The sequence below is a fragment of the Notolepis coatsorum genome (genome assembly GCF_963971535.1).
Source record: "Notolepis coatsorum genome assembly, chromosome: 5".
Classification (NCBI taxonomy): Eukaryota; Metazoa; Chordata; class Actinopteri; order Aulopiformes; family Paralepididae; genus Notolepis; species Notolepis coatsorum.
In genome coordinates, this window is record NC_140169.1 from 64,106,365 (window position 1) to 64,130,903 (window position 24,539).

The following is a 24,539-nucleotide window of genomic DNA, read 5'->3' on the forward strand; positions in this document are numbered from 1 at the left end:
ATATGAATGAATAAATGAACGCGAAAGACGCGCATTTCAAAATGGAATTGGAAGATCAAAGTATCTAATGGATGTGTGATGCTATTAAAGACAATACAATGTGCGATATCATATGGATAAATGGACGCCAAAGACGCGCATTTCAAAATAGAATTGGAGGATCAAAATCTAAAGGATGTGTGATTCTATTAAAGATAATGCAATGTGCGATATCATGTGGATAAATGAACGCCAAGGACGCGCATTTAAAGTGGATCTGAAGGAATATACGTCGTCATCAAATAAACCTGTGCACCGTTATAAATAGATAAATAGATGCTGCTTAACGATGTCTGAGCAAGATAAAGAGGAATTGGGCCATTCTGATGCAGCTGCTTTGATTGTGACTGAAGGTTCTGATGCAGCTGCTGTGATTGAAGTTACCACCGTTCACATTTCTGACACAAATGTTAACTTGCCTGTGGTTGAGGGAAAGAGACAAGTGAAACCCACGCAACGGGCACTTGAGGCTAATTATACAAAACAATATAATCGAAGAAAAGCTAAACTTGGACAACTCACAAGCAAAAGAAATGTGTTACAAGCACTTATGGTTGATTACAGAAATGTTGAATTGGTTAAACAAGAATACAATGAATTTAATTCTAAAACAAATGACTTCAAATCACTTCACAAAACAGTACAGCAGCTGTTATCAGAAGAGGAAGCGGCAGAAGAACAAGATCAGTGGTACATGCCGAAGTTCGAAATCATATGTGAATTTCATGATAAGGTTATAGAATGGATAAATAATGCCCCTGCAGCTATGGCACAAAAGCCACCAGAAGTGACACCAGCAGTGACACCAGCACAAAGTGTGAAATCATTTGGCAATAATTCAGTTGGCATGAAATCCACTTCAAGCACCGCAGCATTAAGACAGGTAGAGGCCGAAAGAGCCAATCTAGCCACACGTTCTGCTTATCTCAAACAAAGACAAGAATTTGAATTTCAGGAGGCACAGCTCAAAGCAAGAAAGGAAGCATTTGAATTAGAAGTGGAAATTGCAGCTGCTGATGCCATGTTAAAGGTTCTGGATGTTACTAAACATGTAGACACCAGGCTTGATGTTAACCCCTTAATCCACATCAATCCACTTTATTTTGACTCAATGCAATCCTTACCAGTGGACAGCCAGAAGGTTAATCATGGATTGGATGATGAAGAGGAAGATGATGACTATGAAGAGAATAATGATGATGATGATCATGATCATGATGATGATGATGATGATGATGATGATGATGATGATGATGAAGATTATGAATTTGAAGGAGCAGCTTCCCATCCACCACTGAGACGAAGGTCTCAACATGCCCCTAGTGGCCAATTATGGCAGCCACAGAAACAAATGGCTCAGCAGCCTACAAGCTCACGAATGCCTGTTGCTCACCAACAACCCCAACAGCCTAACCCAAACTTTGGCTTGCAGGATGGTGCTCAGGTTAATGTTCAACCAGGCGGAGCCATGATGGACATTTTGAGAAAACAAAATGAAATCACAGAAATGTTAATTCAAGAACAGAGGTTCTCACTCTTGCCTTCTAGAGAGATTCCTGTTTTTAAAGGTGATCCATTAAGTTATGTCTCTTTCATTAGTACATTTGAACATTGTATAGAAAGCAAGACAAGTAACAACAGAGATCGACTGCTCTTTCTTGAACAGTTTACAGATGGAGAACCAAAGGCAATTGTGAGAAGCTGCCTTCACATGGATTCCCAAAAAGGCTATGTGAAAGCAAAACGGCTGCTACGCAAACATTTTGGAAATGAGGTTTTCATTGCTGCTGCCTATCAGGAACAAATTCTGAAATGGGATGCAATCCGATCGGAAGATGGTAAAGCCTTACACAAATACTCACTCTTCTTGAGAACATGCTGCAATGCTATGAGCAATAATGAAATTCTGCAAGACATGAACAATCCTACACACTTGAAATCTGTCTTGTCAAAACTGCCATTCAAGCACAGAGAGAGGTGGAGGACAGTAGCATATGGTTACTATGAGCGTACACACAGAAGAGCTAAGTTCCCACAACTTGTAAATTTCATTGAAAGGCAAGCAAACATTGCCATTGATCCCCTCTTTGGAGAAGTACAAGACACAAAACCGAAAGACAAGAGGACAATCCCTCCTCCCCGAAACAGTATTTTGAATTCTGTAGCTGTTTCATCATACACTAAAGGCAATTATAAGAGCAGTTTTGCGACAGTAACAGAATCCTCAGAATCACCAAGCACAAGCAGCTCTGCAGCCGTGCAACAGAAAACATGTTTCTTTTGCAAAGAAAACCACAGCACAGACCTGTGCAAGACATTGGATAAGAAAATACACAAAGACAAAGTTGAGTTCTTTAAAGTAAATGGTTTATGTTTTGGTTGTGTGACTCAGGGTCACATGAGTAAGGACTGTGAAAGACGTGTGACTTGTAAAATATGTACAAAGAAGCATCCTACTGTGTTGCACATTGAATTTAAAAAAGATACAAGTCAAACTAGTCCAAGCACCGATAGCATGTCAGTGGGCAGTGCATTAGTCACCATGAAAAGGCCTATCCATACTGGGGCCGGTGACCAACAGAAACTGTCAATTGTTCCTGTGCAAGTCAAGTTGTTGAATTCTAACCAGGTACTTCAAACGTACGCTTTCCTTGATCCAGGAAGCACTGGAACCTTCTGTACTGAAGCTTTAAGGAAGCAACTGAATGCTAAGGCGACACCAACTCGAATCCTACTTCGTACTCTAGGACAAGAAAGGGTCATAAGTATTAACCGAATCAATGGGCTGGAAGTGTCAAGTCTTGAAGGAGATGATTTCCTAAAACTGCCACCACTCTATACTCAAACAGAAATTCCTGTAACCAAGCAACAAATTCCCACTCAGGATGATGTGCAAGAATGGAACTACCTAAAAGAGGTTAAGTTGCCATATATTGATGCAGATATTGGACTCCTGATTGGTAATGATGCAGCTAAGTTTATGGAACCGTGGGCAGTAATTAATAGCAAGGGTAATGGGCCCTATGCTGTAAAGACAAGACTTGGATGGGTGGTTAGTGGGCTTCTACACAAACCCACAATAAGCCATAAGCAGCCAACCCATATTTCCGGCAATCGCATATCAATAATACATTTGAATGACCTCATGATCCAAAAAGTGAAATTCAAGAAAGATGTGGAGTTTCACAAAAGAAAGACTCACCATGGAGTACGCCACCCAAAGAAACGCAGACTGCGTGTAATCATGGCAAAGGCAAGAGACGCCCCCTTGAAACAGGTTACAACACCCAGAATGGAACTTACTGCTGCAGTACTAGCAGTGAAAGTGAACAGGAATGTGGATGAAGATACATTCAGAACCCAAGTGAACACCAAGATCAACCCTGCAGACCATGTGTCCCGAGGTCTTACAGCTGATGCATTTTTAAAGTGTGAAAACTGGAAGAAGGGACCGGACTTCCTACAGGAAAAGGAAGAGACATGGCCTAACTTACCTGCTGATCTCACCCCCATACCAGCCGACGATCCGGAAGTCAAAAGAGAGAAGGTTACAGTCAATACCATTCAGATGACAGATCAAGATCCTACTAGCACTCTCATACACCACTACTCAAGTTTCTACAAATTGAAAAGAGCTGTAGCATGGATGCTGTATTTGAGAACTCACCTTTTGCAGTTGAGTAGAAAAAGGAAAGATCTGATGCAAATTCAAGAACCAGACACAGACAAACAAAGACAGACAATTGAAGTAGAGATGAAAAAATTCAAAAACGCTGTAAAGGCACACAACCTCTCTCTGGATGAACTGGACACTTCAGAGATGGCCGTTGTTCAATTCTGTCAAAACCAAGGATTTCAAGGATTGCAGAAAGGAAGTTTGAACGTGCAGAAACACAGTTCAATCTACAAGCTTGATCCCAAACTTGAAAACGAAATATTAAGAGTGGGTGGGAGATTAAGCAGAGCAGCCATGCCAGAAGATGCAAAGCACCCTGCCATCCTCCCAAAGGACCATCATGTGTCAAAGCTCGTTCTTAGAAAGATCCATAAGGAAGTAGGACACAGTGGGAGAAACCACATGCTCTCCTCACTGAGACAAAAGTATTGGATTCCTTGTGCCAACTCATTGGCAAGAAAGATTATTTCTGAATGTGTGACATGTCGACGTCTCAATGGATCTGTCGGAGAACAGAAGATGGCAGACCTGCCAAGAGATAGAATAACACCTGACCTACCTCTTATGAATGTACGTCAAAAATGGAACCGCATCCGCAGGAACTTTGAAAAGGAAGACATTGTGATCATAGCTGACACGAATGCACCAAGAGGATCCTGGATGTTGGCTAGAGTCCTGGAAACAATGCCAGACTCGAGAGGACTTGTGAGAAGTGTGGGTCTTCAGACAAAAACCAGTGTACTTGAAAGGCCCATCAGCAAGATTTGCCTGCTGGTGCCAAACTCAAATTAGGTACTGAAGATTCAAACAGGCCTATACATCATGCCTGTTTCCCACCTCACAAGTATTTATTTTGTTTTGAACATTTTGTATGGCTCCAGCAGTTTTTTGATTTTGTATTGTTATTAGAGCCTGCCCATAACAATAGGGGCCGGTAAATGTAGGAGCCATTTCATTTGATTTAATAGTTTTGACTAAATAGCGCCGCCACTGGTCGCCTCGTAAAATGGCACCATGGTTCTCCTATTAATTATGGCACAGCTGTGTGTAAACGCACGCCAGACGAGAAACAGTTTTTCAACCGCTCGCTTGCTACACACACACACAGCGCAGATTGAATGAATGAAAGACTGAAAAGAAAGACTTTGTTTAGAATCATTATGAGTTTATTTGAAACCCTTTTGCTGCGCCTGTTTGTTTTGAAACCTTTTTAGTACAAGTCTGGAGCCTGTTTTGTTTCATTTGTTTGCTCCGTTATTATTTGAAACTTTACGCAACTCCTTCCATAAAACTCAACCGGTTCGAACCCATCGGATGCAACTATCAACAACATCAAACAGTGAGTAACAAGACAGCCCAAGTCAATGTGGTGTGAGCGCGTTGAAGACGTATCCTGGCTTAGATAGGCAAATTGAGCCTACAGTATCATTAAACCACTACCGCTTGTACTTTAACTTCTGGCCATCCAGTACATGATATAGATATGATGAACACTTTCCCACCTGATGAAACGAAGTCCACACAAATGTATAAATCGAATATTTTATATAGCAAAGGGTATATACAACGTTCACTTAATGACATTTATGATTTGAAATGCACTTGTAAGGCAAATGAGTATTCGTAGGTAAATCAACATTGAATGTCCAATCTCTGGTTACGCAGGGAGCAAGTATACAACCTGGTTCTTTAGGGAACTATAGCGATGGTACTTAAATGATTATAGCTGGATACACTAAAGGGGGGGTCCCGCTGGTTGTAAGTCAGTAGGGGGGGGGGGGGGGGTTAGGAGAGCCGCTGGCGGTATCCCATCTGGCCGACGATTTCTTGGGAGAATTCAGAGTGCTGAACACGGTGCCCACAGAACCTCGGTCCACAGATGAATACAGCTGGGCCCTCTGGTGGACGGTAGCTGCCGGTCCACAACGAAGAGACGTGAGGCGACCTCACTCGGGGTAGAGCGCCGTCTCACCTGGACTCCTCTCGGGGGGGTAGTTCCAACACTCAGCAGTGTTGGCTGTTATCCATGGCATAATCAAAGCACCCAAAGCACGTAGATAATCCAAGCCGTGGAGGCTCGCCGTCGTCCGGGTGAAGTAATCCAATGTACAGGTCCACTCGTCCTGGCCCGGAGCTCCTCGGATGCAAGCACCACACGTGGTCTGCCCAGCCTGGTTAAGACTCCAGATAACGTCAGGAACGATGGGGGTACTGCTCACTTTATAACTCTAACCGAACGATGCACCATACATAATAGACTATTATTAACTTAATAGAAATACGTCCAACTCGACGGTATAGTGCCAAACTATGACAATTCAACTATTAATCCACACGATGTCTCAATGCCTATTCTGAGGCCAAGTAGGCCATACTGCACCACACGTGCGTCGTGGGTGAGGCTTCACGTCTGTTACTCGGTTGGAGGGTAAAGGACTAATGGACTAAAAGAAAGTTCTACTTTACTTGCGCCATATATATATATGCGCTGTGAACAAATAGTACCATTCGTATTTCGCCAGACGTATTCCTACGCGGAACCGGGCTTGTAACGACATGTTCGTCGGCACGATTGAACTTGAACCAAGGGGCTTGGCTGCTGGCGCCAGGTTCTCGTCCAATGGTAGAATGAAACTATTATGGGCTGTTAGTAGACTAAAGGGATATTCAGTGTATATATACAAGGAATATACAAGGGATATCAAACGATATACAAATACTATTAAATATATATCCATAAATAAATATATATATTCGGTTTAATCTGATCTTTCACAACAGTATCATATGGCTGTTGCTGTTGTCATATGCGAGGGTTGGGCTTGCGAGGGGGTACCGGATAAACCCCTCTTTCCCTCTTCTGATTGGTCAGGGGGTTTCTGGGACTCTCTTTTCATTCGGTCAGGGTCAAGCTGTTAGGCAGCTTGGCACGGGGGGGGGGAAGGGTTTCCCAGACTCTGCACCTATCACAGGCGATTGAGTCTTGGGTTTCCCCCCGTCATAGCAAACGTCACTAGGCACGTTTCTATTGGACGACGGCTTCCGTGAGTTCAGACCCGTATGTAGGGTCTGTTGTTGTCAAGTTGTCGGGGCAGAGCGTAGGAACTTACTGTTCTACTACGCTCGATATATACGTGTAACTTGAGTTGGTTGGTCACATGACTCAATGTTACCGTGACTTTTCAATCTACGATTCACGTGGGAAGTCTCTCTGAGGAGTTCCGTCTCTCCTCTGTGGTGAGGGTGGCGGGATGTAAAGATGTAAACAATTTTTACCCTCGGCTGCGTCACGTGGGATTCATGTCAGTCTGTGTTTCTTTCTTTTTTAATAAAATAGAGTGGAGAATATGAAGCACGACAACCTTATTGTCGCTCTCCCAGTCGCCTTGAAGGATCAATGTGGGGTCTGGTAGACTGTCCATTGATATGTTTTGGGTCCTGACGCATACATAGTGCTGGCTCGGGGTGTTTCTGTTAAGAATCATGCGGGAGGCTAGTACGCATTGGTTGCTTGTTATTAAAACAGCGTTTTTATAGGACAACTGGGATGGGGGATTTTTTCCTCTTCCGAGAGCCTGTTACTGGGTCTCGACGGATTCTCGTTCATATCTGGGGGATGTTAACGGAATAGATCAGAACATAGGTAGAGGGGTCTCACACCCTTGGGGTGGGCCACTGAGCACGGTATAAATAGGACCGTCTGGGTGGCGCCCTCTTTTTATGTTTTAGATCAACACGCATACCTGCCCCCTCTCCTGGAGTGGGCATGTCGGCGTGGTTAGGGCACGGGACTGGTTCTGGTCGCGCTGGTCCAGGTCAGTTAACCCGTTGTCCGCCGGATCTACTGTTCTGGTACCCTGAGGGACTTGTGCTTTTTTCGGGGGGAAAATGCCGGGTCGGCCGGGGTGTCACGGGGTTAGGCGTTATGGAGACCCTTTGTTGGGTACACGTTGTACCTGGCACTATTATAAGCGGCTGGTTCTCCTTTCTTTCGCTCCTCTCTCACGCATGGCGAAGAGGGGGCTGTTGGGGTGGTCTTCTGGACCTCCTCTGGTAACCCTGTGTGCTTCCCGAGCCGCCGGGCCCGGTCCGAAGTAATGTTTTGTTGAAACCGTAGGCCTTTGATAACCCTTTTTTCTTGAGGGGTTATAGGAACAACCACCATATGTGGTACCAAGAGGGTGGTTGATTCCCTGGTGTGTTGGTGCAGAGTCAACTCCCGGGTTACCCGGTTGAGTGTGCCCCTCCACGTTCATGATGTCTGCCAATCGTGTCAGCCTTCTCTGCCTCGACCCCTCTGGGTGGGGGTTTTTGATGGAGGCTTTGTCATGGTGCGCAACAACGCCAGCATACACCCCTTCCGCCGGGGGGGCTGTTTTCAGTTGACCCCTTTGGCGCCTGTCTCGTCCGCAGTGCTCCAGGCTCGGGTCAGTAACAAGGGTTGTTCCTTCCGTTCGCGGGTTGTGCATGTGCGTAGTCGTGGGGTCAAGCCACGATCTGCTCACCCTGTGCGTTGAGTTGCTTGAGTTCCTCTTCGCACGGTCGGATCCGTCTCCCTCCCATCCTCCAATAGGGAGTGTTTCCTCCATTAGGGAGGGTCGGGGGGCTCGGTCCTCCCCGGTCTGATGGTTGTGGGGGGCCTCAGCGGGGTACATTTGTTGAGCTTCTGGCTTCCGCTCAGCTCCTCTTGTGCAGACTGTCGCTGAGCGGAGCCAGAATGAAATAGAACGTAAGGTTATGTATATAACCAAGTTGACCCTTGACCTCGCCTTGTGGTGAAAGTTTGGGAAGGAGGCGAGTAGGTGACCACACACCTGCTTATGAAGGTAAGCGGATAGGGGTGTGGCCAGACGAATGTTGGGATGTAAAGGTACATTGTGGAATTCAGTGCTCGTGCACGAAGTGAAGTGCGTGCAGACTGACGCTGAGCGTCACCAGTATTCATAGAACTTGGTTATATACATAACCTTACGTTAATACTAATGCTACCCCCACTGGCTGGCTGGCTGATACTGAACTGTGCAAAGGAATTAGATGTCATAGACGTGGTATATGGTTATTATACCACAGCTATCAACCAATCGGGTTGCTTGATTTGAGCTACCCATTTTATAAATCCACATTATTACAAGGAATTTAGAGATTCGGATACATATGGCTAGGCGACCACCAATCATAATAACGATGAGATAAGTTACGTAATATTTTCTGAAGGCAGTAACCATGTTACTCATAACCCTCTTCTGCATGAGAGAGAATTAAATCAAATAGAGTAGAACAGACAGAATTAAATAGAACAGACAAAATAAACATGTTTAGTGTTTGTAAACACAATGCCGTCGAGCCAATCAGCAATACCCACTGAGTCACGTGACTGAGTTTCCCCCTATCTGAGCTTCGGCGCAAAACAAGTACAACAGAAACCATGACACTCCCCTGATTACAAGTATAATGGAGCTCTATGGAGAAACCATGACACTCCCCTGACTAAAAGTATAATGGAGCTCTATGGAGAAACCATGACACTCCCCTGACTAACAGTATAATGGAGCTCTATGGAGAAACCATGACACTCCCCTGACTAAAAGTATAATGGAGCTCTATGGAGAAACCATGACACTCCCCTGACTAACAGTATAATGGAGCTATATGGAGAAACCATGACACTCCCCTGATTACAAGTATAATGGAGCTCTATGGAGAAACCATGACTCCCCTGATTACAAGTATAATGGAGCTCTATGGAGAAACCATGACACTCCTCTGACTAAAAGTATAATGCAGCTCTATGGAGAAACCATGACACTCCCCTGATTACAAGTATAATGGAGCTCTATGGAGAACAGAGCATGTGAGCGGAGTGGAGCGGTGGAGTTTGAAGTGAGCGAGGAGTGGGCTTTAAAATGGGTCAGAGCGACTCCGGAGCGAGAGCTCTCCTCCGCTCCGAGCCGCTCCCAGCCGCTCAGTGCACACGATCACACAGTGGTTTAAACTGATGTAATATACATGTAGTACAATGCCAAAGCAATAGATGGCGATGTACAAACATGAAGGCCATTTTCAACCAATCAGAAGGGTGAACCGTCACTACACATCCTGCTAAGTCAAAGCAGAATCCGCCATCTTTAAATCACCTCTGGACCTCGGGTGAACGCAACATTTATTTTCAGTGAGAAACAAAGTGCAATAAAAAAAAGGATACATTCACTGTGTTCTGCCTCATTTATTGATGAAACGAAACCAACATCAACACAATGTACGGAGAGCGGAGAGTTTAGTCTCTCAAAAAGAGCGCTCTTGTTGTTATCTTACATGCTAACGTGAATGGGATCTGCCATAGCATTGCGGCTAGGCTAGCTACATTAGCATAGTACAGCTAGTTGAATGGATAAACGTTATTTAACATTGCAGAATGGGTACAATACAATACGGCTCAATACAAACAATTGTTAAGGGGCCCAGGGGGTGCAGAGTCATCAACACAATGTACCACCAAGAGCGGAGAGTTTCGTCTCACAAAAAGAGCGCTGTTGTTGTTAGCTTACATGCTAACGTGAATGGGATCTGCCATAGCATTGCGGCTAGGCTAGCTACATTAGCATAGTACAGCTAGTTGAATGGATAAACGTTATTTAACATTGCAGAATGGGTACAATACAATACGGCTCAATACAAACAATTGTTAAGGGGCCCAGGGGGTGCAGACTGTTGTAGTTTGGTCAAATCAAGCTAATTTACATCATGCTCCAAAAACAAACAAAAATTCTGCTGAGCGGGCTGTGGAGCGGGGAGCGCTTGATGCGCAAATGAAGATGAGCGCTGAGCGAGCGTGGATCGGCTTGGGGGGGGGGGCAACATGAGCAAATGAGAGCGGAACTCAGCCATCTAGAGCGAAGAGCGGATTTCTCTGCCGCTCCGCGCCGCTCACATGCTCTGATGGAGAAACCATGACACTCCCCTGACTAACAGTAGGTACAATGGAGCTCTATTTGATTAAAAGTACAATTAGTCCGGGAGCCCTAGCCCGATTTATAGGTGCACCTTGTTTGTCGGTTGCTGTTTCTTGGAGCTTGGCGGTACCTCTTCAAAATACAATATACTCTGTGATATTTTCAGATATTAACCCCTTCATTCCCGAAAATTCCTAAATTACACACAAATGTATGACAAAATTAATCTAACTAAACCAAACAAGTGCACACTCACTGGTGTGAAGGACAAATCTTGCAGATGTGTTACATATTAGGGTCTTGAGGATCCTACCCTGAAACATGTACAGAACATTGTGCATCGCAAACCATACACTTTACAGCTGCACTTCTTCGAGGTACATGGGGCCTCACTCTTGCAGCCACACCGGATCATCTTCAGGATGTAGTCTGGGACAAGTTTGACATCTTCTGGTAGGTGGATTGGGATCAGTGCGCTGTTACAGTTGTCCTTCTTCCATCCAAATTCCTCTGGGTTCATTGCACGATTCCTAATGAGATTTCGCCAGAGGTACGCTTGGAAGTGGGCCCTCTTCACATTTTCAATGAACGCTTCCTTTGTTGGAGGTAGAGCAGCTAGATTTGGTGAAGACATATGTCCTTTCCCATTGTTTTTCCTCTCCATCTGACCATGTTCCGGAAGATGCTTCATTACTACTTTGCAGCCGGCCATGTCAACTATGCCAGGTATGGCCTCTACTACCTCCGGTCCATGGAAAAGCTTCCTCCATGTGTCCAAAGCTATTTCCTCCAGGGGCAACATGTCACGAGACACCTCAGCGGAATATGGAATGGCCTGTGGAGTGACCAGTTCATAGAGTCCACCTTCATGAGGTATGGCCACAGTGCAGGAGGGATCATTGGTATAACCCTGAAGCCAGAGGCACTGAAGATCTGGGCAATGAGCCGCCACATCTGCTGCAAAATCGAGTCAGACATGAAGGAGATGGAAGAGGAACCAAACACTTCCAAAGTCCAGCTCTATCACAAAGAGGAGAGCAAATCCAGGGTCATAGCAGACAACAAGGACATAGCTGGACTCTGTCAGAAACTAGATACCTGCCTCCATCCATTGGAACCCCATGAACATCCTGCAGAAAGCATCGTGAACATCACCAGTGGGAAGATAGCCCCAGCACCTGGTAATGTGGACAATGCTGTACAGATTGGAGAGACACTGTTAGCAGATTTTTTAAAAGACCTGGCCAGAGGGATTTTACAGCACCATCTCAAAACAAGTGAAGACAATGGCAATAACAGCTAAATACATCCAAGTAGGTGACGCCAAAATGTATGACTTGAATGTCATCTACTCAAGGGTCATCGCACTGTTCTCTAGTGACCGCAGTGTTGACGTGAAGGATGTTCTCTCCCACGAGCTGGCAACAGTCCCAACTGCCATGTTCACTGAGGAAGGAATGCGACTGTGTAAAGCCAAGTCCACATTGAAGAAGTCACTTCAGGTGGAAGTCTCGAAGAGACATCACTGTCATTGATGGATTTGTGTTCTTCCACTGGCCAGCTAATGGCACTGTCACTGATTTCATTGAAAATGTTAAGGCACAACAGCACAGCCAAAGACCAGACCCAGAAACATGGAGGAAACTGAACAAATCCAAATATGAGTTGAACAACATATACCAAAAAAAGGCTGAGTTTGCTTTATTTAGGACCAACCAAATATATTATGAACAAGGGGAGAGAGCGGGTAAAATACTAGCGAATCGGGTTAAACAAATGCAAAATCAAAATATTATATCCTCAATTCATAATAAAGACGACGAAATTATTACAGACAAAGAGGAAATTAACAATGTTTTCAGGTGCTTCTACCAGGATTTGTATACCCCACAGGCGGCGGTGGATCAGGTAAAAATAGATGCGTTCTTCACCAAGATTAAGTTACCATCGTTATCGAAACAACAAGTGAAGTCAATGGAGGGGGATGTCTCGATAGAGGAAATACATGCGGCAATCAGTAGCCTTAAATTAGGTAAAGCACGAGGAGACGATGGGTTTACTCCCGATTTCTACAAACAATTCTGTGATATAATTTCTCCAAGATTATTAAAAGTATATCAAGACTCGCTATTAAAAGGGAGCTTGCCCACTAGCTTGAGGTCGGCCACTATTATGTTACTACAGAAAAAGGGCAAAGACCCTCAATATTGTGGGAACTATAGTTTGGTACACTCAGACCAAGTGGGTTTCGTGAAGGGGAGAAATTCAGCTGATAATATTCGCAGACTCCTACACATAATGTGGAAGGTTAGGAATGATGTAGAGCCTACAGTGGCCTTCTCATTAGACGCCGAAAAGGCCTTTGATAAGGTGGAGTTTGCGTTTTTGTTTCACACGGGACAGCGTTTCAGATTCGGACCATCGTTTGTTGGATGGGTAAAACTGTTGTACACAAATCCGATGGCCTCTGTCTTGACTAACGGGATCATATCCTCGCCCTTCAACCTAGGACGGGGGATGAGGCAGGGCTCTCCGCTTTCTCCCCAAATGTTCGCGCTTTTCCTCTAACCACTTGCCATCGCACTAAGAACAAGTCAAGACATCAAAGAGGTAATGGCGGGACAGGTGGAACATAAACAATTTTTATATGCAGATGATATCTTATTGGTATCCAGCAATCCCCAAACAGCAGCTGGGGTCATTGGAACAGTTATCGAGTCCTTCTCAGAAATATCTGGATACACAATCAACTGGAGCAAGTCAGAAGCAATGCCTCTCTCTAAGTGCTGTCCCTCTGCTATTAGGATGGGATGGCAGTTCAGGTGGATGCCGTCAGGGTTGATATTGTGGTAAATTCCCAAACCATAGATCTCATGATTAACTAATGTGTAGAAATACTTGGCACTCAAAACAATAATTCATAGATTGTGTGTGTGTTTACATAGACTGATTGCCATTGTAGGCACACAGGTCGATTTACATATGGAGTGAGTGGTCAAATGACAGGAACCCAAGGGCCATCTGCCATGGCCTGGGAAGAGTTTAGGACAATGGGCTCTGTAAGATCGGGACAAAAGACCAAAAGGTCACGTAAACATGTTATCTCGCTGGAGTTTCCTGTGACACACACCCACACACACACACACACACATAGACTCACACACACACACATTCAGACACACACACACACACACAGACACACACACACATAGTCACACACACACACACATAGTCACACACACACACATAGTCACACACACACACACACACACACATTCACACACACACACACACACACACACAGAGAAGATCTCCAAACAAGCTAACTATTTCCTGGTATATTGTTCTTAAATTCTGAAGTCATTGAAGTAAGTTAAAATCATACTTAATGTCTACAATTAGTTAATGTGTCTGTGCTGTTTCCAATTTATGTTCAATTTGATTAATTGATGGTTTTATATTCTGATCTATTCTCTACTATCCAGTTCTAATTTAATCTGTTATTCAGTTATATTCTATTCTAAAAGAATGATTAAAGTCAACAGACTTAGTGATAAAGAAATATATCTGTGTTTATGTGGGCAATTGTAATTCAAATATAGATATAAGGAAATGAAAATAATGCAATGTTTTAGGTAGATTGTTAACAGCCTCCGTTTGCAGTTATGTGAAGGGGGTTGGGCTATTAAGCCAAACCCCTATTTTTCAAATACCAGCTTAGCAGACTTGTGATTGGAGGAAATAATGTGATGATGTCATCAACTCCGAGACACTGGGCCTTGGCTATAAGATGGGGTGTGATGGGGGGAAAGGAGGACTCTGAAACAACACAACCCACAAGACAAGACCTCTCCACCAGCTCATCCCACAAAGCAGGCAACAAGGACAAAGGACTTTTTGGAGGGAAAACCAACTCTTTGTTATCAGACAACAAAGACCATCAACAACTTATCAACTATCATTCTTTATACTGTAATATTAGTCTGGTTGTATCACTCACGGCATAGTGTTTGTGATCACAACTATAGCATTTTCTTATTGTAATTTGTATACACTCTTAAACTTTGATTAAACAGCTGCTATATAACCTTTTTCCTCCTAAATTCCTTCTGCCTGCACCGCTCAGTTTGAAGAGAAGTGATTCCCAGAGCTTTAAAAGTATTGAATCACAACGCAGAGTACTAACACAGCCCGGTTCTGATCAGAGCAGAACCGAAATAGCTTGGGAAATCCACTTCATTTTGGTGCCGTACTTCAGTGAATCAGAGCGCTCGTGTTATCACCACAACCATGAGGCTAGGATAAGCCTTGTGGACCCAACTTTTTAGATGAAGGAACGGGTACATAGGAGACACGCCTCCAGTTTTTCAAAAGTTTTTGACACGCCTCAGCTTCTGAGCTGAAGGCGTGTTTTTGCGGACCTCCCAAACTTTCAAACTTTTTAGATGAAGGAATGGGTACAATAGGAGACACGCCTCCAGTTTTTCAAACGTTTTTGACACGCCTCAGCTTCTGAGCTGAAGGCGTGTTTTTGCGGACCTCCCAAACTTTCAAACTTTTTAGATGAAGGAATGGGTACAATAGGAGACACGCCTCCAGTTTTTCAAACGTTTTTGACACGCCTCAGCTTCTGAGCTGAAGGCGTGTTTTTGCGGACCTCCCAAACTTTCAAACTTCTTAGATGAAGGAATGGGTACAATAGGAGACACGCCTCCAGTTTTTCAAAAGTTTTTGACACGCCTCAGCTTCTGAGCTGAAGGCGTGTTTTTGCGGACCTCCCAAACTTTCAAACTTTAGACTGTTTTCTTTATACGTTTTTCTTTTTCTTTCTTTCTACCACAAGACGCGGCCACTGATGGGTCCATGGGACTTGGATAAGTCCTGTGGACCCAACTCTGGCCACTGAGCGAACGGGTACATACGCACACAATACACGGCCACTGATGGATCCATGGGACTTGGTAAAGCACTATGGACCCAACTATGACCACTGATAAAAACGTAACTACACTAGCATTATAAGACCTAAACATTGCTACCTACCACACAAGTGCATTGGTTTAGTGCACTTCCGGTTGCCACTGAGCGGAAATGTTTGTGCGGACCTGTTCTCCCAAACTGGTAAGCAAATGACTGTTTTTACGTTATTTTCATTTTTACGTTACTATTATTTTTTTTTTTTTTTTTTTTTTTTTTTTTTAACATTGATCTTAACTGATCACTATGACTTTATTGCTTTTATCGTTATATATGCCTATAATTGTGTACAGCACTTTGAGCTACATGACATGTATGAAAGGTGCTTTATAAATACTTACTTACTTACTTACAACAAAAGAAGTTTTTTTTTTCTTTTTCTACACGCCGGTCGACGAGGAGAACAACTGATCGATCGATCGTCTTCAAGTGACTAGGAAGTTACTAAGAGGTGAGTGTGATGATGTTTGGGTGCTCTATTCGAACCACGGAGGGGGTTGCTAAGAATTTAACCTCATGTAAGCATGATGTGAGGGGAAATTGAATTGAATGTTCTGGCTGGGGAGGGCGGCTCTGTAAACACCGTGCGTCGTATTTTCTAAAGTAGAGATTGAGCACACCGTGCGTGGTACATTTTAAAGTAGAATTTTAGCACAACAAACGGAGCGCCGCTGCCAGTCGGAACAGGGACATGTCTAGATTCGTGCTCAGAGTTAAACCAAGGTAAACAAGTGTGCGTTGTATGTCTTAAAGTAGAGGCTTAAGCACGCCGTGCGTCGTATTTTCTAAAGTAGAGATTGAGCACAAGTAGGTCTGGTTTAACCTTGGGCACGGCGGGCGTGTTGGATTTAGACGGCGTTAGGCTGTAACAAAAAATAGTACTTACGCGCTGCTGTGCGGCGTTCGAGAGACAGTAAAGTGCGTGAATGCTGATTTTGTATTTTTTATTTTGTGTTAGGAAGCGTGTATGAATGTATAGTTGGCGAATGTTTATGGTTAGGAGTGATTGGTGGGACGTGTGAGAGTATAGTTGTGTTATTATGTAATTTAAGTCACCGATTGGCCGTGGGGAAATGTAAGGATAACGCCGGTTTTCCGAGGCCCGTGGAACGCAGCAGCAGTTAGCTGTTGTATTAGCCTCTAAGGCGCCGGAGGATACGGTGGACAAATAAACATAGGTTCAAATGTATAGGGTCGATCGATAGTGTCTTGAGATTACGGGGATGTGTAAGGCACTTAAAAGTTTTCATATTCGTGGCGGATAAAATAGATATGTAATGTTTAAGGTGATTGGGATTATCTAGACGGGGACCCGGAAGTCGTTCTAAGGTCGCCGGTGGAGACGACAGAGGGGTCAAACTAGTGTTTTGCTGTTATGTTTTTATATTTCTATTTAGATCACTACACTGGCGTTTTGAGGGAAATAGGATTCTGTTGTGGGGAATGTGGGGTTATATTAACATTGCAAGGAGACGGCCCGCGCGGCGGGACGGGTCGTTGGGGAACGTTTTTATGGGATCATGGGAGAAGCTAAGCTAATGCTACCTAGCCGCGCTAACGGCTAAAGCGGTCGCCGGTTGTGACGTCATAAGGGTGCGCGGTCTGACGGCCTACGCGCGCTGGGTTGAAGCTAACGAAGCTAATATGCTAAGCTAACTGTGCTGACGTCATGGCATGACGGGGCTCTCGGGATGTCTCGCGATGGGACGGCCATCTTGGTAGGGGCGCCGAGCGTCCATCTTGGTAGGGGCACCGAGCGTCCATTTTGGTAGGGGCACCGAGCGTCCATCTTGGTAGGGGCGGCGAGCGTCCATTGTTAAGGGGAAGGTGGAGTTTATTTAGGAATACGGTAGGGGGCAGAAGAGGACAGGATGAATATGTTTGGATTCTGCTCACAGAACGTTTTCATTGTACACTCTCTCTCCCCCTCTCCTCTCTCTCTCTTCCTCTCTCTCTCTCACTCTCTCTCTTTCTCCCACACGCACCATTCTCTCTTTCTCTCTCTATTTCTCTCTCTCCCCCTCTCTCTCTTTCTCTCTCTCTTCCTCTCTCTCTCTCTCTCTCTCTTTCTCTCTCTCTCTCTCTCTCTTCCTCTCTCTCTCTCACTCTCTCTCTTTCTCCCACACGCACCATTCTCTCTCTCTCTCTCTATTTCTCTCTCTCTCTCTCTCTCCCTCTCGCCTTCCCTCCCTCTCTCTCTCTTTCTCTTTCTCTTTCACCCCCCTCTCTCTTTCTTTCCCTCTCACCTCTCCTCCCTCCCTCTCCCTTTTCGCCCCTATCCCTCTCCCTCTCACCTCCTCTCCCTCTCTCTCTCTTTCTCTTTCACCCCCCCTCTCTTTCTTTCCTTCTCTCGCCCTCCTCTCTCCCTCTCCCTCTCACCTCCCTCCCTCTTTCCCTCTCCCTCCCTCTCTCTCTCTCTCTCTTTCTCTCTCTCTCTCTCTCTCTTTCTCTTTCTCTCTCTCTCTCTCCCTCTCACCTCCCCTCCCTCTCTCTCTCTTTCTCTTTCTCTTTCACCCCCCCTCTCTTTCTTTCCCTCTCACCTCTCCTCCCTCCCTCTCCCTTTCCGCCTCTCTCCCTCTCCTTCTCGCCTCCCCTCCCTCTCTCTCTCTTTCTCTTTCACCCCCCCCTCTCTTTCTTTCCTTCTCTCAGCCTCCTCCCTCCCTCTCCCTTTCACCTCCCCCCTCTCTCCCTCTCCCTCTCACCTCCCCCCCTCTTCCCCTCCTCTCCCTCTCTCTCTTTCTCTTTCACCCCCCCCTCTCTTTCTTTCCTTCTCTCACCCTCCTCCCTCCCTCTCCCTTTCACCTCTCTCCCTCTCCCTCTCACCTCCCCCCCTCTTTCCCTCTCCCTCCCTCTCTCTCTCTCTCTCTTACCCCCCCCCCCTCTCACTCACTCCCCTCATTCCCACACCGCCTCTCTTCCATATATTTCCCCCCCCTCGGCCCCCCCGAAACGCTTTCTCTTTCTCTCCTAGTTTAGGGCCTGTATATAGAGTTATTTTTTTTATGGGTTTCAAACGCGGTGTAGTGCTAGGTATATTGTTTATTGCTGTTTGCTGTAGGGTTTCAAAGGCAGTAGGTTGAGTTTGGGACTTATTATGCGTATGTTGTTGTTCCATATTCAGTTTTATTGTTATTTTTAGGGAATTTCTAGTGCTGGCAGTGGTATTGGCTGGCGTTGGCGCTACGCTTTGTTCGACAAGGCGCTCGTACTTCTTTCCTTACATTTGGACGGGCTCCGTGTCAGTTCATGTTGGTGGGCCGTAAGTCGGAGCATAATTACTCTACTCGGCTGCGCCTGCGATGGGGGTGTGGGTAGACAGTTCGTCGTGGCTCACTGTCTGCCTCCACGCTTTGTGCTATGTGTGTGACTCGTCGGTGCTCGCTAAAGGGTTAGGTGTTAAGGGGGGAATATAGTAACTGTGTGAGAGGTTATGAATGGAAAATATGTATGTTACTGATATGTATAATGTAATATGAGCGAAATACATACTAGGCTTTCACGGACAGAAATAAATATAGTTACACATACACATAGTCATTTGCAAATAACAATTAGAGTAAAAGTGAGATTATTCAACTAAATTACCATGTCCGATACAGATGTCCGATACAGATGTTCCATCAGGGGGACCCTGATGGAAACAAGACAAACGTCTTTCTCAGGTCTGCATCCCCTTAACAATTGTATGTATTGAGCCGTACTGTATTGTACCCATTCTGCAATCTGTTAAATAAAGTTTTCATTCATTCATTCATTCATTCATTCATGTTTAGAAATGATAGGCTGTAAATAACGAATTTCTGATTGACCAACAGAAGGAAACAGCTGATGAAAAATAAGTTCCCCGGAGTGGTATTAAGGAGGATCATAACAGGATTGAGAGTCTGGGTTTCCAATGGAGACAACTGGAAAAAGATTAAGGCTGTGTCATTGATAAATCAAAAACGAAAATTGCACAAATGCTCTCATGTGATCTTAGTATAGGAGATGCCCGACATTCCATGCTTAAAGACAAATGATGGATTGTGAATGGGAAATGTCACTGATAATTAAGTGTATTTTTTGCTTCTCTCTTCACAGCTGCTCCAGGACGGATGGCCAGCGCTGACAATTCCGAACCCCAACAGGGAAATCAAAGAGACTGTTGACAGTCAGGGGGTATAGTATCACAAGACCGAGATTATCAATTCCTGTTTACACCAATATAGAAGTGTGAGTGAAATTAACTCAAGTTTGGTAAAAATAGTTTGAATACAGAGAAACTTGCTTTCCAAACGGTGACGTTACGAGTGTTTGAAGAAAGGTGAGAATGGAAAATACACAGATAGGAGCAACCGGAGGGTTAGATGCACTGACCATAGAAAGGGTAGACAATCTGTCTATTTCAACGACTGGAGATGTCACGATAAAAGTGACGAAAAGATGGCCAAGGATATTCAGGCCATTACAGAACCTTGTAGTTAAAGGAGGCCGGTATAGAATGCGTACCCAAATCAAGATAATGCCGATAACCTCTGCAGACATTACATTGACCGAATTGGACGTTAACTTGATTGGCTGGAATTTGATCGACTCCCCTCTAGTGTCCAGTGAGACGGAGGGACTGGAAATAATGTCTTTTACTCCGCCACAGGGAGTCGTTGCAGCAAGCGACCCAGAGACAGCTGTATTACCCGAGTCAATCCACGCTGAAGGGTCCGTTGCAGATGACTGCCAGTTAAGGACGTGCCTCCCCCTCGAACAACAGCTAGCCGAGGCTAGACGGGTAGTGGACTATCTCCAAGGCCTAATCCAGTCCACACAGCCCGGAGGGGAGACAGGTTCCAATCGCCTCTCTCCCTCTCCCTCTGGAGAACCAGATGGCCAGAGACGGGCCCAGTTGGGGCCACAAGGGGGTCCCGTGCCGGAACAACAACAAACCCCAATAAGACCACCCACGAGGTGGCAACCACGAGGAAAAGGTGGAGGCAGAGGCAGGAATCCGAATGGCTACCGTGTGCGGCAGGTGCAGTGTTGGACGTGTGGGACCCTCGGACACATTTCTCGGGACTGTGCAGAGCGGGACCATCTATCCACAACAGGGCGTGTTTGTACAGAAACAGGTGGCGGGCCCCTCCCAACCACGGGCCCCTCTCAAGGAACTGTGACTGGACCAAATAGGTACGTGGCTTTCTCCTCCGAACAGGCTCCAGGGAACCATGGCGATGATGGCATACCACCAGGACATGTTCTGGGCCCGATGACCCCAGGGTCATCCGGTCACAGGCAACTGACCCACCGGGTCCCACAACCCGGGGGTGACCGCCAGTGTTGTTGGATCTGTGGAGTGAACGGTCATTTTCAAAGGTCATGTCTGCAGAGGCCACCGGCAGAATAAAAATATATGCAACTGACTAGGGTAGAGGTGGGATATATTGAATGATGAAATATGCTCCTAATTAGATTAGAATAAAAATAAAAAATAAAAAATAAATAGAGGTGTTAGGTGATTAGATTATGAATGAAAGTTACTAAAAACGGATGTATGAGTGACTGACAAATGCATGAACTAATCAGACTAACGAGGATCAAATTATGTTGAACAGTTAATCAATATTAGACAGTGTGATGATGTGACACTGCGGCAGCTAGTGATCGGTAAATTATCCATGCTTGGTCAACATTCAGATTGATCAAGGGGTGGACTGCATGATTAAGAAATTAAAAAGAATCATAGTTGTTTCTAGTATTTTATAGTATTGATAGAAGCGTATTAACAGTTATGAGCAATAGGATAGGTGTTTATTTACTTTTATTTTTACTTCTCTTTTCTAGTGTGTTACGAGCAATTCCTGACTTAGGCCGGGAGCGTACATTTTGTTTATTCATTTGATTTCCCTTTTTGTTTCTTAGTTAAAAATGAGCTCAGAAGAAAAAAGAAAAAGCTCACAAGTTTGGTTTATTTTTTCATTTATTGGTTTGGCAGCGTTTTCTTTGTGTTTTGTTTTCTGTTTTCTTTCTTTCTGTGTGTTTTTTCTTAGGGTACCTGGCAAGCTGGGAGAGATCTCGACACATCAGGACGGGGTAGTATATGTCTGTAAAATGGACTGGGAACAAAGTGAAGGAACATGAGCTAGTTATGGATTTTTGTTCTCCGCCCATTGAATACCCAGTTTTAGGGGCTGGGGGTGTGTCGTGATTGGTAAAAGTGTTGGGAAGCATGATTCTCTGTACATTAATGAAGCTCAATAGGTTTGGTCGCTATTGGCCAAATTAGTCTTGTGTAGGGTGTGAACGTGTGCAATTGATAATTGGCTTGTGGTGTGGAAGAGGTGTGTTTAAGGCGGACTGTGATTTGTTGCCATACACACAGGAGTACTGGGAGAGTGGAGGTGTCAGTGCTGACCGTCCGGTCCGGGTGCAGCTGTCCAAAGGACGACGGTAACGATGTTTTTGAATGTGTATTCCACATCGAGAGGTGGAGGAGTATACTGTTTTGACAGCATAATATGATGAGAGCCATGTGAATTTTTCAGAATTTTGAAAATTAATGATCTAAAAACCATGAAATATATAGATAAATGATTTGGAAAAGAAAGTTGTCAAAGCTCAGACCAGTAAAGAGAGTCTGAGGGAGGAAAATTATGGATTCTCAATCAATTGTTGTGGTAGAAGTGACCTGCACTGTCCCCCGAAGCGATATATATTCACTGCAGGATACGGATGGGAGATTGGGGGATCCGCAGTCATCAGAGAGTGGTACAAGGAAGACCGAGGACTCCATCGGTACTGTTGATCCAGGACACTGGCTAGTGTCTACCCAGCGGTTCCATGGGGAACCACAACACTGCGGAGAATCAGGAGACGCCTACCTCTCGGGCCGGGAGAGTCTTGGCCAACGCAGTGACCGAGTCTTGAGGCTTCAGAGGGAAACGACAGACAACCAACGAGGAGACAGGCGGCTAGGCCTCAGCAACAACTCCGGCTGTCAACAGAAGCAAGGCCTCAACTATTGACCAGGGGGTCAACAAGCGAAGGGGGGGAGCTGCTATCGCCCCTATCGACGACCAGGCGGAGGGGAGGAGAAACAAACCTCTTCCACTAATCCGAGGGTCAACGGGGGTTGGGCAGCCAGCGACGACCTCCCCACCGCTGTGACAGCAATAGAAGATACAGCAGGGGGTCCTACCCCCTAATAGAGGTCAACACGAGTCAAGATGTTCTTGACAGAAGATGGGGTGTAATAGAAAGGCAATTTGCTTTCTGAGTTGCACCCAGCAGTCGTGATACTGCATCAGCTCTGAGCAACAAAGAGGAGGCCGGGTCAAATCTAGAAAACATAGACCCCCCCTCCTCAATGCTCCAAGTCAGAATTTGACAACTCACAGTTGAGACCAATGGAAATTGATCTTGGTACGAGAACAAGTTGTTAAAGACTGTGCACATGATATATTTTATCCTAATATGATTTAAAATGTTTTAAGTATTTAGTAGTGTGTAGAGATTGATATCTATGTTTGACATATTAAGGATAGGTAAACTATCCAAGTGGGGAACTGTGGTAAATTCCCAAACCATAGATCTCATGATTAACTAATGTGTAGAAATACTTGGCCCTCAAAACAATAATTCATAGATTGTGTGTGTGTTTACATAGACTGATTGCCATTGTAGGCACACAGGTCGATTTACATATGGAGTGAGTGGTCAAATGACAGGAACCCAAGGGCCATCTGCCATGGCCTGGGAAGAGTTTAGGACAATGGGCTCTGTAAGATCGGGACAAAAGACCAAAAGGTCACGTAAACATGTTATCTCGCTGGAGTTTCCTGTGACACACACCCACACACACACACACACACACATATACTCACACACACACACATTCAGACACACACACACACACACAGACACACACACACACACACACACACACATAGACACACACACATAGTCACACACACACACACATAGTCACACACACACACATAGTCACACACACACACACACACACACACACACACACACACATTCACAGACACACACACACACACACACACACAGAGAAGATCTCCAAACAAGCTAACTATTTCCTGGTATATTGTTCTTAAATTCTGAAGTCATTGAAGTAAGTTAAAATCATACTTAATGTCTACAATTAGTTAATGTGTCTGTGCTGTTTCCAATTTATGTTCAATTTGATTAATTGATGGTTTTATATTCTGATCTATTCTCTACTATCCAGTTCTAATTTAATCTGTTATTCAGTTATATTCTATTCTAAAAGAATGATTAAAGTCAACAGACTTAGTGATAAAGAAATATATCTGTGTTTATGTGGGCAATTGTAATTCAAATATAGATATAAGGAAATGAAAATAATGCAATGTTTTAGGTAGATTGTTAACAGCCTCCGTTTGCAGTTATGTGAAGGGGGTTGGGCTATTAAGCCAAACCCCTATTTTTCAAATACCAGCTTAGCAGACTTGTGATTGGAGGAAATAATGTGATGATGTCATCAACTCCGAGACACTGGGCCTTGGCTATAAGATGGGGTGTGATGGGGGGAAAGGAGGACTCTGAAACAACACAACCCACAAGACAAGACCTCTCCACCAGCTCATCCCACAAAGCAGGCAACAAGGACAAAGGACTTTTTGGAGGGAAAACCAACTCTTTGTTATCAGACAACAAAGACCATCAACAACTTATCAACTATCATTCTTTATACTGTAATATTAGTCTGGTTGTATCACTCACGGCATAGTGTTTGTGATCACAACTATAGCATTTTCTTATTGTAATTTGTATACACTCTTAAACTTTGATTAAACAGCTGCTATATAACCTTTTTCCTCCTAATTCCTTCTGCCTGCACTGCTCAGTTTGAAGAGAAGTGATTCCCAGAGCTTTAAAGT